The sequence below is a fragment of the Elephantulus edwardii genome, unplaced genomic scaffold (assembly GCF_000299155.1).
Source record: "Elephantulus edwardii isolate Elephantulus edwardi_28Jun2011 unplaced genomic scaffold, EleEdw1.0 scaffold00040, whole genome shotgun sequence".
NCBI classification, from domain to species: Eukaryota; Metazoa; Chordata; class Mammalia; order Macroscelidea; family Macroscelididae; genus Elephantulus; species Elephantulus edwardii.
In genome coordinates this window covers 6465693-6475837 of record NW_006399790.1, presented here as the reverse complement: position 1 = coordinate 6475837, position 10145 = coordinate 6465693, and positions in this window count along the sequence as shown.

Below are 10145 nucleotides of genomic sequence, written 5' to 3'. Positions count from 1 at the left end.
GACATCATGCTTGGGAGGGTGGAGGGACAGCGCAGGAGGGGAAGACCCTCTATGAGATGGATTGATTCGGTGACTGGGGTAATCGGGATGGGTGTATCAGAGGCGGTGCGGTTGGCGCAGGACAGAGCAAGGTTTAGGGCTGTTGTGCATAGGGTCGCTATGAGTCGGAAACGACTCGACGGCACATAACAACAACAACAACAACAATAATGTAGTTTGAGGACTAAGATGTGACAGATTCATACCATGGTCTTTCTGATCACTTCTATGCATCTGAGAGGTAAACAATGAATAAGGATGATAGAAGAAGAATTGATACCTTTGAACTGTGGACCTGGAAAAGAGTAGTGACCATCCCATGGAATGACAAAAGAATAAAATATATCTTGGAGAGGGTGCAGCCAAAGTGCCCTTTGGAGGCGAAGATGATTAAGCCTTGCCTCACATATCAGAAAAGAGAGGAAGACCTCAACCAGATTGATTGACATGGTGACTTGTCACAATGGGCTCTAATGTGTCAGGAAATATGAGGATGGCACAGGATAGGACAGGGTTGTTGTTCATAGAGTTTCTATGGGTCGTACTCAACAGTACCTAACAATAACAACAACAACAATGTAAGTGGTACTGTGCATATGTGTGTGTGTCCCCTTTTCTGCAGGGAGTTGCTCTTCTAACCCCAAAACAAACTTCCCTGGCAGTTCAGTTTCAAGAGAGAAAGATGGGCAAGCTCTTCCCATCATGATTTACAGCCTTGGAAACGTAATGGAGGGTCAACTATGATGAGTCAGTTCCAACTTGACAGCAATGAAAGAGATTATTGTTACATAAAAATTGCTATTTTAAGCATTTCCAAACCATGTTTTATAAAATTAAAAACTAACATTATATTGCTTTCAAATAACCCCTGTTTTTTTAAAAACAAATTGTCAGGGCTTGACTTTTCCATTTATTGATGCACTCATCATACCATACAGGATGCACTATTAAGAAAGAAACCAAACCAAATATCCTGGAATGAAAAGGTCTCTTTCTCTGATGTCAGTTCCATTCTCCTTTCTATCTTGTCAGAGTTCATGCTAGAGATTTATTATTTCCATTCTTTGTCTGCTTTAATTGTGACAAGCTTCTGATGATTCATCCTTAATCAATAACCTGGGAGATAAAATTTGAATATATCTGTAAAAGAAAGGGGCTTGATACCTTCAGGTAAAGAACAAAATAATGATTCACTGAGGGATGTGTCCTGCTACTGCTGACTCACACAACAAGACCATATTATGTAAATAGGATTAAGAAAGATTTTCATTTTGCATGTCTCTGAAGGGAGCAAAATGAATGCTTTTTTGAACAGCTAGTAGAAGGATAGCCATGTTTAGCACAATGGACTTTATCCATCTGAGGTAAAAACAGTAAAATGAGGACACATACAGCAAAAATGCCTTTTTAATAAAACAAATACTTTGAAGGTGGCTAGAAAAGTCAGGAAAAGGCATTCATGGAAACTTGCATCTGGGCTTGGCAATGGAGAAATAAACAAATGTTTAAAAAAACAAAACCAAAAAAGATTTACTGTGCTGTCTGAAAGTGGAGTGTTCCTATGATACCTTTACCAAGCTGAAATGGTGTAAAACAAAAATGCAATTGCCATTAATTAATATGAGAACAATTTTTTAGTGCTCCCAAACACCCTCTGCAAAAAAGCTGCCAAAATCATACCAAATAGCACATAAAATCTAAAATAACACAAATGTATAGTGTTTAGAAGACACAGTTTAAAGCTGTGGCAGCTCGATGCGGAAATGTTGAGTGTCATAGACAGGGAAGGACGTTGACACCACTCTAGCAGCTGAAGAGTATGTTCTGCCTCTTTTAAGGTTCACTGCAAAACAAATGCTGAACACGACTTTTCCTCTTCCCCCCCTTCTCTCTCTCTCTCTGTCTCTCTGTTTGTCTTTGGAATAAGTGAAAATTCTCTGAGGATCTTTATCAATTTGCAAAAACAGGCATTAATGTAGGCCTTTTGTATATACAAAGCAAAATAAAACAAACTTAGATTGAAACAGTAATACCTATATAACTACAATAGAAATATGTTTACATAAACCTCAAATGTTAGGTTGTGTATGTGGACCTCTGTTTTTATATACTTCTGTACATAAAAGTTATAAAGTCCTCTGCATATCTCTCGTTAGAATTTTTGAAATTATGTTAATGGATCTAAGAATGGCTTCAAGAGTGTGGGAATTTCCTGAAATTACAATGTACCATCTGTACTTGAGTTTACCAGAATTCTATAGGATGTTGGGAGTGGAGGGAAAATATAAAAGATAGATCCAAAATAGCCTATCAGAGGGAGGTGCTGGTTCCTGATTATGAAGAAAATATATTATAAAGCCTTCCCACATAATATTGGTTCTTGTTATGTGCCATTGTGTGGGAATCAACTCATAAACGATCCTCTAGCAAGCTTTCACAAGCTGTAAATTGCAAGGAAGGAGACTGCCCATCTTTCTCCCATGGAGCAGCTGAAGATTTGAACCACCTGCCTTTGTGTTGTACAAATCTTTGTGCAAATACCACTAAACCACCAGTACTCTGATGAAAATTTTTAAATGCATATAAATCATATTGTTAGATAATAATAGATTATGTGTACTAATTTATAGACCCTGTCATAAATGTGTATTTGAATTCATTTCATGATCTTCCTGACAATCACTTGATGTAGGCACTATTAATGTTTCCCATCTACAGTGGAGGTAATTGAGTTAAAGGGCAGTTAAGTAACTTGTTCAAGTTATCTTCAAGTATGTGTTGGTATCATAAGTAGATGTAGACTAAAACAGAGTTTACTTCAGTTCTTTCACCATTTTATCAACATAAGACCATAGTTGGTGGTTCTTTTTGTTAAGTGCTGTCAGGCTGAGTACACTTCATAGCATCCCTATGAACAACAGATCTGAATCCTGCCCTATCCTGTGCCATCCTCACCATCTTTGATACACTTCAGCCCATTGCTGCAGTAATCCACGTGAATACATTTCACTGGGAGTCTTACTCTCCTTCGCTGATTCTCCACTTTCCCAAGCATGATGAGCCTTTCCAAGGAATAGCCTCACCTAGCTACATGTGAAAAGTATGAGAGACAACACGTCACCATCATTGCCTCCAAGGAGCACTCTGGCTGCACTTTTTCCAAGACATAACTGTTTGATCTTTAAGCAGTCCATGGGATATTCAGCAGTCTTCTCTAACACCGCAGCTCAAAGGCATCAATTCTTCTTATGCCATCCTTATTTATTATCCAGCTCTCAGATGCATAGCAAGTGACTGAAAAGTCAATAGCCGGAATAAGGCATATCTCAGTCTTCAAACTGATATCACCGTTCCTCAGTAATTTGGAGCAGTCCCTACCAGAGGACTTACCCAATGCAATACATCTCCTGATCTCCTTACTGCTGGGAATAAGTATATTCATAGTGGATCAAATTGTTGACAATTTCAATCTTCTTTCCATCTATCATGATATTGACTTCCAGCTCAGTTGTGAGAATTTTTGTCTTCCTGATGTTGAGATGCAATCCATATTGATCTTCTGCAGCAAGTGCTTCAAGTCCTCCTCACTTTCAGCAAGCAAAGCTGTGTCATCTGCATAACAAAGGTTATTGATTCTTCCTCCAATCCTGATGTCACATTCTTCTTTACCCTGTTCAGTTTCTCGATGTGCTCAATGTACAGATTGACTACGTAAGGAGAAAAGATACAATGCTGATGCACACCTTTCCTGATTTTAAACTATAAAGTGTCCCCTTGCTCTGTTACCACTACAGCTTCTTGGCCTAAGTATAGGTTTAGTATGAGCATAATTAAGTGCTCTTGGATTCCAATTCTCCTCAATGTTAGCCGCAACTTGTTATGATCCATTCACTTAAATGCCTTTTCATTACCAATAAAACACAAATAGGCATTTGTGGTGTTCTCTTCTTACAGCCAGGATCCATCTGACATCAGCAGGATCTCTGGTGCCACAGCCTCTCCCTACCCTCACTTGAATTTCTGGTAGTTCCCAGTCAATGCACAGTTCTACCCATTTTAGGATGGTCTTCAGCAATATTTTGCTTGCATGTGATAAGTTCCACAGTCTGCTGGATCACCTTTCTTAGGAATAAGAATGAATATGGACCTCTTCCAGTCAGGAAGCCAGGCCGCTGTCCTCAAAACTTCCTGGTGAGCACATCCAGGGTTGCATATATTACATGAAACATGCCAATCAGTATCTCTTCTATTCCTGGGGCCTTATTTTTTTACAGTGCCTTCAACACAATTTGAACTTCTTCCTTTGTTATTATTAGCTCTTGTTTATATGGTACTTGCTGAAATTTTTCAATGTGTCAGTTCTTTTTGCTACAGTGATTCTGTGTATTCCTTCCATTTTCTTTTGATGTTTTCTTGGTCATTCAAAATTTTCCCCATGGCATCTCTCAGTGCAACTCGAGGCTCAAATTCATTTTTCAATTCTTTCAGCTTGAGAAATGCTGTGCGAGTTCTTTCCTTTTTATTCTCTGACTCCAGCTCTTTGCACATTCCATTATAATACTTTGTCTTGTCAAGCTGTCCTTTGAAATCTTCTGTTCTTCTTTTTTACTTTGGAATTTCTTTCCTTTGTTTTGACTTCTCAATGCTCTCATGCAATTTTCAGCGTATTTTCTAATATCCATTTTGGTCGTTACTTCTTCTTTGTGAAGATATTCTGCTATCTGATGTCATTTCATAACTTTTCAATCATTAGTATTTAATGCCTCAATCCTAGTCTGGGGATTTTTAAATTCAGATGCAATGCACTCAAATTCATATCGAGGTTCTTGTGAACTTTCTTTAATTTTCTTCAACGTCAATTCGAACTTGCACATGAGTAATTGATGGTCTGTTCCACAGTTTACACCTGGCTTGGGTTTGACTGACTGCTGATACTTACCTCCAACAATGATTTATTCTACAGATGTACTCAATCTGATTCCTGTGCAGTTCATCAAGTGAGGTCCATATTTAAAGTCGCCATTTGTGTTTTCTAAAAAAAGGTATAAAGGTATTTTGGATGCATACACTCTGATGGCCTACTGAATAAGGAGTTGTACTGCCAACCAAAAGAAACATGGTTTGAATCCACCAGCAGTTTTATGGGAGAAAGTAGTAGTTTGTTTGGATTCCCATTGATGGTATAACTGAGTTTTTCCAGCTACAGAATGGAAATACTTTAGCAATACTAAACATTCCATTCTTGCCTATTGTTGTATATGACCAGAAAATATATCTGTTCATGGGATGCAGGAGTGGAATCCCAACAACAAACAACATGCCTCCGGAAACTCTATGAACTTTGATAAATGTCGATAATTATAGGAAGGCTTCAGGCCTCTTGTTCATAGAGTCGTGCTCGACTCTAAGGCAATCAACAACAACAAGTGGATCATAAGGTCTTTTTTCTCTAGTTTTACTTGAAAAATTCACACACTCTGCATTTGAAAAATATATTTCACTAACTATAGGATATTAGGGACACTATGGGGGAAAATCTCTTCTGTTTTATCACTTAAATATAAAATTGCAATGATTTACCTTTTACTTTAAAAATTCCTATCAATTTACTTGCTTTAAAGACTAAGTGTATAGAAGTAGAATAACATTAGGACATTAAATAATCTTTGTTACTCTTAAATCATTTCAATATAGAGGAATGTACACATTATTTATGTGCCACTGCACCTTTCCTCTCCTTTTCCCCCACTGTTTTATATAAATTACTGGAAATTAAAGTTAGGTCCTAATACTTGAGTGTGTTTTCTACTTTAATAAACTGGATTACACATGAAATTTTATACAAAATATTTTTTAAATTTTATAGGTAATCAACTTTTTTTTGCTATATTTTATTAATTTTCATAAACATTTACAGAGATGTTGGGTTTCCATTCATTCATTGTTGCACGGTAATCAACTTTTAAAGTAATCTAAAATTCCTATTTCTTTTATAACCCATTGCTATCCAGTCAATTTATACTCACAGCGACACACCAGTGGGTTTCTGAGGCTATAAATCTTTATTGGAAGAGATTGCCTCATTTTCCTCTCAAGGAACAGCTGGTGAATTCAAACTGCCAACTTTTGGTTAGCAACTTAGCACATAATGCACTATGACACCAGACTCTTTATTTATTTTGTAGGTTCGATTATACAGGGCTTACCAGAATAAATGTGCTATATTTGTTTACTAGAAATAATCTGTAAGTAAATTATCATTTTCTATGCATCTGAGAGCTAGACAATGAGTAAGCATGACAGAAAAAGAACTGATGCCTTTGAGCTGTGGTGCTGGAGAAGAGTATAGAACATAGCATATTCAGCCAAGAGTATAAATAGTGTGAAACACACTGTATACAAACTTTGTAAGCAAACCAATATAAAAAAAATTAAAATTTTAAAAGCCAACAACAATGACAACAAAATAAAACAAGTGTTTCCTGGAGAGGGTGAAACCAGGTTTGTAATTTGAGACAAGGATTTTGAAGCTCCATCTCACATACTTTGGGCATGCTGCCAGGAGGGGCAGATTCTTGGAGTAGGATATCATGTCCGCACAAGAGAGCTGTAACTGACTCTTACAATGGCGTCAGGCACATCAGAGATGGTGGGGCTGGCTCAGGATAGAGCAAGTTTCAGAGCCATTGTTCATAGGTTCACTATAAGTTGTAGTTGATTCAAAAGTATGTAGTAAGAGCAACAACATAATGTGTCTATTGTAAATTAAAGGAAAACCCTATTTTCAAAAGGCTTGTAGACAATAGATTTTATTAACTTTGAAAATTCAAGGGATGATTGAAAAACCACTTGTCTAAAGGAAAATAATACTTAAATATTAATGATTACTGTTATTGCATAAATGTTATAAGCAACATAATAGTTGTTTTGTTAAGTGAAGGGGTAACTGTAAAGATTCAAGATTATCATAGGTCTTAGTACGGAGATTTTAAAATATATTGGAAATTTGTTAATATTCTTTCTTTCAAAAAGTAGAGTCCACTTCTCATTTTTAGTGTGAGTTAGTTTGGTTTTTTTTTATTTTATTTTCATTTATTTTAATGGTTTTTTTTTTTTTAGTGTGAGTTAGTTTTACATGACCCCTGAAAAAAATCTGATCTGGTGGAAGCGATGCTATGTGACTTTCGAGGTTAGGTCATTAAAAGCACTACTTCTGCTGGATCTCTTCTCTTTGGATGCTCATTCTAGGAGAAGTCAGCCTCAATGTTGTAAAAACACTCACGCAGAAGCCTACATGGAGAGGAAATAGATTCCCCTTCCATCAGTCACATTAGTAGCCACGTACATGAGCCCAATAGAATATCTTCTAGCCCTGTGAATTCTTCAGATTTTCTAGCCCTGTGAATTCTTCAAATAAAAAAAGCTCAAAAAGGGCAGCTATTCTTGACATGCAACCAAATGAATGTCAGTAACACTAGACTGTAAGGAAAGGGGGCAGGAGGAGGTTCACAGAAAGAGGAACTATCTAGCAGGGTAGACTGACCATTTGAAATTCCGTTTCTTTCACTTCAAGCTACCAGTGCCCATCTCCATTCTAATAACTTGGTTTCCCAAAAAGCACTGCTTAAATCAGAAAAGTTAAAGAAACAAGCCATTTCTTTTCATTTAGAACATTTCTAGAAGGTACAGTCACATTGCACTCCTTGACATTTAATCAGATTTTCAGATTGGCAAGAATGATAGGTTGAAGTTGCTCACTGTAAGTCATAACACCTCATTTAATGGCCTGCTGAATAATAGATGAAAGTATTATATTCACTTCAATTCATTCTTTCAATTCACGTCCATCAGTAGCAACTAAAATATCACTGTCATTATATGCAAAAATGCACAGCCTCCTCAATGCTACTGTAACTTTATTGCTATTATTTTTTTCAAGATATGGAAAAAAACAACTCATCTTTTCTTTCACAAATAAAAATATAAATTTTTGAAGATATATTAGAGTTAAAAATGGAGGACACAATATCTGTTTTAATTAAAATGTTATAAATTTGAATTCTAATTTTAAAGTCAGGGATATTTGAAAATCAAAGCTGTTGATTCTAATCTTAGTTTCTATAAAGGCTCAAATTATTGACTGAGGGAATAAAGTTCTTAATTTCCAAGTATATTAGAACATCTTCTACAAATGAGTCAGGGTATGAAGTTTCAAATTAAATAATATTCAAAATGCATTTAAATTTGGTTTCTAAGGGGTTTATAAGGAGCCCTGGTAGTGCTATGGGTAAAAACAGTCACCTTTTAACAAAAATACTGGCATCAGCTGCTCTGTAGAGGAAGATGAGGCAGTACTTCTTGTCTAAAATTAACATCTCAAACAACTATGAGAAATCATCTCACCCCAGTAGCAACAGCAAAATTCAATAGAGCAGCAAACAACAAATGCTGGCGAGGTTGTAGAGAAACAGAACCTTGATTCACTGCTGGTGGAAATGTAAAATAGTGCAACCACTATGGAAGGAAGTATGGCACTTTCTCAAAAAGTTGGAAATAGAAATATCATTTGACTTAGCAATTGCATGACTGGGCATATACCCTAAAGAGAACATAACTGCCACCCAAGCAGATATATGCACACCCATGTTTACTGCTGCTTTGTTCACAATAGCAAAGAGTTGGAAACAACCCAAGAGCCTATCAACAAATGAATGGATAGAGAAACTATGATATATACACACAATGGAATATTATACAGCACCGAAACCAAAGAACTTATGAAATATTATACAAAATGGGTGACTCGGGAGGACATTATGCCAAGTGCAATATCTCAGTCACAAAAGGACAAATACTGCATAATGCCACTTATTGTTATCAAATAGGATTGACATGGGGTTTGGGGAAAAACTAAGAAAAGAGGAGATAAATAATGTACACTGCACTGAAACAGATGAGGAAAATAACTACTTAAATGACTACTTAAAAGCAATACATGATAAGGTATACAGTCCAGAATAAGAGCTGCATAGAAAAGTGGACTCAGGGGGACAGGGAGAAGAGGAAATTGTGCAACAATGAAAGAATTTTTTTTTCAAAGAGAAAAAGCAAACTGGGGGGTAGGAAGGGAGGAAAATGTGCAACAAAAAATTAATGGAAGTCTAAGTTCTCTATAAACTTTCATTAAGATAACAATTAAAATACTTTTTTTAAAAAAAATGGTTTGTGCTGTGCAAATACTACTGGTAGCTCTATTCTGTCCTATGGGGTCACTATGAGTCTGAAGCAACTAGATGACTGTGAGCTTTCTTTTCCTTCTGGTGGCACAGTGGTTATGCAAAAGATGAGTAATCTGAACCACTAGCTGACCTGTGGCAGAAAGTTGTGGCTTTCTGCTTCGGTAAAACAAATCTAATAAAGTTGATTCCGACTTAGAGCAACCAACAATCAAATGTCCAAATCTTAACAAGAGCAGACTGACTCATCTTTCTCTTTAATGGAGCTGTTGGTGGATTTAAAACTCAACCTTTAACTTAGCAATCCAATGCATTACCCACTACATCACCAGAGATCCTCTGTAAAGCTTATACCCTTGACAACAGCCTAGGAGGCAGGTCTGCTCTCTCCTATAGGACCACTATGAATTGGAATCAACTTGATGGCAGCAGGTTTGGTTTGGGTTATGTGGTTTACTGTGGATGAATGAAAATTATAAATTAAAAAGGTAATCATTATCTTAAAAACCCTATACATCCATAATACATCATAAGAGGGATATATATAAATTTCAGACTATTAGTTTAGCTTCTAGCCTTGACTAAACTTGTAATATTTTCTTGAAGGTAGGAGAGGAAGGGCTTATCTCAGAGTAACAAGAAAAAAGATCGTGCAGGTTAGCAATGATAACTTGTTAGGTGTCATTGAGTAGAGTAAGACTCACAGTGGCCCTATGAACAACCGATCTGAATCCTGTCCTGTGCCGTCGTTACATTTCTTCAGTCACCAAGTAAACCCACCAGGTTGATGGTCTTTCTTTCAAAATCCCTTCACCTGTCCAAACATGATGTCCCTCTCCAAGGAGTAACCTTTCCTTGTATGTGAGGAAT